The sequence below is a fragment of the Hylobates moloch genome, unplaced genomic scaffold, assembly GCF_009828535.3.
Source record: "Hylobates moloch isolate HMO894 unplaced genomic scaffold, HMol_V3 SCAFFOLD_9, whole genome shotgun sequence".
In the NCBI taxonomy this organism is placed as follows: domain Eukaryota; kingdom Metazoa; phylum Chordata; class Mammalia; order Primates; family Hylobatidae; genus Hylobates; species Hylobates moloch.
In genome coordinates, this window is record NW_026652284.1 from 103,456,134 (window position 1) to 103,462,133 (window position 6,000).

Here is a 6,000-nt window from a genome sequence, read left to right on the forward strand (position 1 = left end):
ACAAGAGCGAAACACCGTCTCAAAAAAAAAAAAAAAGCTAAGATCGATTATTAATACGCTGAAGGGTGGAAACTGTATGGTTGGAGGTAGGGGTGAGAGGAAGACTCTTTTTAAAAAAATAAACTTTATTTTCTAAACAGTTTTAGCATCACAGAAAAATTGCAAAGATAATAAGAGTCTCCATAAAGCCTGCACCCAGGTTCCCGTATTATTAGCATTGGTAATTAGTATGGGTTGTTTGTTACAAATAGTGAACCGGTGTTGATGCTTTAACTAAAGTCCGTCTTGACTCGGATTTCCTTAGTTTTCACCAGTTCTCCGTTTTTCTGCTCCAGGACCTCATCCATGACACAACATTACATTTAATGGTCCTGTCTCCTTAGGCTGTTCTTGGCTGTGACAATTTCTCAGATTCTTCCTGGGTTTTGATGACTTTGACTGTTCTGAGGAGTACTAGTCGGGTATTTTGTAGAATGTGCCTCAATTTTAACATTTGGCTGACAGTTTTTCTGGGATGAAGACTTTTCACTGTATACCTTTGAACAGTTTTTTTAAAAACATACTTGAACTATGTTAATCTATAAACTATTTAAATGTTGACGTACATTAATTTAAAAGGCGAACTGTAGGAATTAGAAGAAAAGGGAGGAGAGGAGGAGAGGAAGGGGGAGGAGGGAGAGGAAGAAGAGAAGTTGGGGAGGAGAAGGAGAAAGAGAGAGAGGAAGGGGGCAGGGGAGGAGGAGGAGCAGGCTACCTGGAGGCGCTGGGCTGATCCTGCCTTGGACCCACTCTCCCGGCGACCTCCCGGCGACCTCCCGGCTCACAGACCTGGCTGAGCCCAGCGGCCGCCAGGGGACGCTGTGCCCAGGGGTCGCCGCCGCTGCCCCGCAGGTTTCGGCTTTTTCCAAATTTGCCTAGGGACACACCGCGCCACTACCCGGTGCAGGGTACCAGGCCCGTTCCCCACGCCAAGGTGGCCCCATCACCCAGACCTGCCCAGGGAAGGGAGGTAGAACAGGAGTTGGGGGCGGGGGCGGGGGCGAGGGCCGGGGCGGGGGCGGTGCAGATATTTCGCTCCGTAAAGTGTCTCCAGCTTTTAAAGATGTATGTCCCCAATTTTCCAAGACCTTCTGAGCCTTCGAGTGGACTGAAACTCGCACGGCTGCAGAATCCCGGCAGGAGCGGAGACTCGGGAGGGGACCGCTGGCTGCGGGCGCCCTGCTGGAGTCCGGAACGAGGGCGGTTGGGGTCGCCTCCCCACGGGGTCGCAGGTGAGGGAGTGGGGCCGCGCACGGAGGCTCCTGCAGGCAGTGACCCCCAGGTCTGGCCCGTAGAGAGTGACTGATGCCGAGGACCCGCTGGGGACCCGAGGGCCTCAGCCTGCGCCTGCGCCGGGGCTCCCCGACCAAGACTTTCCGGCCCCCAGGCCTTTGTACGGCAGCTCAAGGCCTGATGTGTCCTGCCCTCAGGCCCCTCTGTAGAGACGGGAATCTCTTCCTTGCCCTACGTCAGCCGGGTCGGATGTCACCTACCCCCCGCCCCCCTCCCCCGAAAACCTGATCACCATTGCCTTCATCTGCCTCCTTCTCCCACCCTCCTCCCCAGGCTGAACTGGCTCCTTCCTCCCAGCTAAGCGCCTTTCCCGCGGTGGCTCATTTACTTCCACTCTTAGAGCAACCCAAAGGGCTCAGTGCTTCAATTGCCCCTCACTTACGGAGTGGAACTCAAACTCAAGGTCAGGCGACCTAACCAAGTTCAAATGATCACCGCCCCCCTTCTCAGCAGTTTCCAAATCCTTTTCCTCACGTGCATTCCCTAAAATAATGTTGAAAAACTTCTGGGCATCTTCTCTCATAATGTTAAGTTGATATCAAAACAATTTCATTATAAACAATTGCAAAAGACGTAATTACCAGTGTATGTAAATGATGATTTTTTAAATATAAAATTGAGTATATGACATTTAAAAATATATCCAATGGGCCGGGTGCATTGGCTCACACCTGTCTGTAATCCCAATGCTTTGGGAGGCCGAGGTGGGCGGATCACCTGAGGTCAGAAGTTTGAGACCAGCCTGGCCAACATGGTGAAACCCCGTCTCTACTAAAAATACAAAAAATGAGCCGGGCGTGGTGGTGGGCACCTGTAATACCAGCTACTCGGGAGGCTGAGACAGGAGAATGGCTTGAACCCGGGAGGCGGAGGTTGCAGCGAGCCGAGATTGTGCCACTGCACTCCAGCCTGGATGACAGCGTGAGAGTCCGACTCAAAAAAAAAAAAAAAGTACCCAATGACATCTATATATCCTATGGATTCCATACAAACCAAAATCTATTTTAAATATATACAAATATGTCTTCCAACATTTGGAAAGTTTACATTTAATTGCCTCCTTGAACTCATTTCCATTCTACTTCCCCCCACAGAATACTATCCCCCTACAGTACACATTTTATGTTTGAATGCGTTCATTGCTCACCTAGCATGCCTTGAGCAACAAAAAATAGAGTTTATTAGAAGCCCATTTTACAGAGTGGAAAGTGTATCTCTGTGTGTGTGTGTATGTGTGTGTGTTCTGGGAGGCGGGCTCCAGGCTGACCGAGCAGGGTAACTTAATGGAAACCTGTTGAGAGTGATTCCTCCTCCCTTGTGCCAAATGGACCCAGGCAGGGAGACCCCCAGGACACCCAGGCAACCATCCAGGCCCGGGCGATGAAAACACATCCTGGCAGGTGGTTACAGAGAGCTAAAGGAGGGAGCCACGTGGAGGCACATTCCACAGACACAGGACTTGGGTCTGGCTGTCAAGAGAAGCCAAGTTACTCCAAACTGGGATGAGCAATGTCCAGAAACATTCCAGTGCCACCGCCGAGGAGGAAAGCAGGAAAGAGGGGCCTGTTTGGATGAATGCAATAAATTCTGGTTTTGCTTATTTTCAATTGCACGAATAATTTGTACTAATTATAAAATATATGCATACAGCCATGCTGTATTAGTCAGCTATCACTGTGCTAGTGCTGCTTAACAAACCGCCCAAAACATAATGGCTTAAACAGCAAGCATGTGTTTTCCTATTTCTTTTCTTTTCTTTTTTTTTTTTTAGACAGAGTCTCACTCTGTCACCCAGGTTGGAGTGCAGTGGTGCAATCTCAGCTCACTGCAACCTCTGCCTCCCAGGTTCAAGCGATTCTCCTGCCTCAGCCTCCTGAGTAGCTGAGATTACAGACGCACGCCACCATACTCAGCTAATTTTCGTATTTTTAGTAGAGATGGGGGTTTCACCATGTTAGTCAGGCTGGTCTCGAACTCCTGACCTTGTGATCTGCCCGCCTCAGCCTCCCAAAGTGTTGGAATTACAGGTGTGAGCCACTGCGCCGGGCCCATTGGGTATATTTTTAAATGTCATACACTCAGTTTTATATATACTTGGCCTCCCAAAGTGCTGGGATTACAGACATGAGTCACCGCACCTGGCCTTTTATTTTTTAAACAGTCTTACTGACATATAATTCACAGACCATATAATTCACCCATTTTAAGTATACAATTAAATGAGTTTGGTTATCCTATATATTTTTTAAATTGTGGTAAATATATGTAACACATAATTTATCACTTTAACCTTTTTTTTTTTTGAGATAGAGTCTTGCTCTGTCACCCAGGCTGGAGTGCAGTGGTGTGATCACAGCTCACTGCAACCTCCACCTCCCCAGCTTTCACGATCCTCCCACCTCAGCCTCCCAAGTAGCTGGGACCACATAGGCGTGCCACCATACCCGGTTAATTTTTGTATTTTTTGCAGACAGATTTTTTGCCATGTTGCTTAGGCTGATCTTGAACTCCTAAGCTCAAGCCATTTGCCCACCTCAGTCTCCCAAAGTGCTGGGATTACAGGTGTGAGCTACCGCACCCAGCCCATTTTAACCATTTTAAAAAATTTTTATTTCAATATCTTTGGGGGGTACAGGTGGTTTTTGGTTACATGGATAAGTTCCTTAGTGGTGATTTCTGAGATTTTGTTGCATCCATCACCCGAAGGAGTGTACCCAAAGTGTAGTCTTTTATCCGTCACCATTTTAACCACTTTTAAAGTTTATAATTCAGTGACACTAAGTACATTCACAGCATTGTGAAACCATTGCTACTTTCTAGCTCCAAAACTTTTTCATCACCCTAGACAGAAACTCTGTGCTCATTAAGCAATAACTCCTCATTCCTCCTCCCTTGGTCCCTGGTAACCTCTAATCTATTTTCCATCTCTATGTATGTATTCTAGATATTTTATATAAGTAGAAGCTTGCCATATTTGTCTTTTTGTGTCTGACTTATTTCACTCAGCTTCAGGTAAGCACGTCTTTTTCTTGCTCATGGATCTGTGTATTAGCTGGGTTCAGCTCCAGGCCGAGGCTGGGTTCAGTCTGCTCTTCAAGTCTTCGCATTCTCCTTGGACCAGCCATTCACTAAGGCATATTCTTCTGAGAGAGTCACAACAGCCCAAGGGACCAGGCCATGCCAAGGAGGCACATTTAAGGCCCCTGCTCTGGGTACATACATCAAAATTCCCTTGGCCCAAGCAAGTCACATGGCTAAGTTCAACATCAGTGGGGCAGGGAAAAATACTCAGCTTACTGTGGCAGAGGGTGCAGAGTCTCAGGCCAAAGGAAATGAAAAAGAATGAAGAATAATCCAGGCCAGGCACAGTGGCTCACGTCTGTAATCCCAGCACTTCAGGAGGCTGAGGTGAATTTGTCCAGCCTGGCCAGATATCCCACCCAATAAAATACAATATAGGCCGGACATGGTGGCATGTCCTGTAACTGTAATCTAGAAAAAGAATAATCCAACGTGCCACGCATATAGATGTACACAAGTCAAGTCCCCTCAAGTCACTCCTAATCCTATTCCCCCTCCAGAGGGAAGCCCTGTGAGTGGTCTTCCTATACACAAACATAAAAATAAACGCTTGGGTTTTAGGTATCTACATAAGATCATATGGTACTTATTGTTCTGTGACATTTTCCACTTAACAGTAAGCTGGACCTCTTTCCTTGCCGATTTGTAGATATGTTCCCTGTTCTTAGTAACTGCAGTAGTGTCTCTGGGGAGAGGAGATCTGGACACAGATACACACAGAGAGAAGACGATAAGGAGACCCAGGAGGAAGACGGCCATCTACAAGCCAAGGAGACAGAACGCAGAAGAAACCAATCCTGTCAACACCTTCATCCTAGCCTCCAGCATCGTGCGGGAATAAATTTCTGTTGCTTAAGCCACCTGGGCTGTAGCATTTTTGTTATGTTAGCCCTGGCAGGCCTAGGTCTTCTAATTCTAGAACATCTCATTCTTCCCAATTAGTAACAAATACTAAGCGAACATCTTATGCATGTATGTGATAACAAATGTCTGAGGAGCTTGTGGACAGCCAAAAAATCTGCCTGTCCTAGATTTGGCAGGTTTGCTGTTTCACCCTAGGGAACCCAGAAGAATTTTCCATCTCCCTGAGGGTGAGGACCAGAAGTCCCCAGAATGGCCTGAGCCGAGCCAGGGCATTCACAGGCATCAGGAGCTGGGGCTTTTCTTTTCACTCCTGGCCTCTTCCTGCACTTCCATCCCACTCACCCACAGGTCACTGTCTCCATCTGCTTGGCAGGGGACACAGCTGGACTGTGGGCTGCATCTGTCCTGGCCACAGCCACAGCCTGGCTTTCTTGAAACAGTTCTCTGCAGGGGCTGCTCCAGCTGGAGGGACGTCAGGGTGAGTTGGCTCCAGAATCTATGCACACCGTGACTCCCCTCTCCTTTCCAGTTCTCTCTGCTTAAAATAAAAATAATAGGGCCGGGCGCGGTGGCTCACGCTTGTAATCCCAGCACTTTGGGAGGCCGAGGCGGGCGGATCACGAGGTCAGGAGATCGAGACCACGGTGAAACCCCGTCTCTACTAAAAATACAAAAAATTAGCCGGGCGTGGTGGCGGGCGCCTGTAGTCCCAGCTACTTGGAG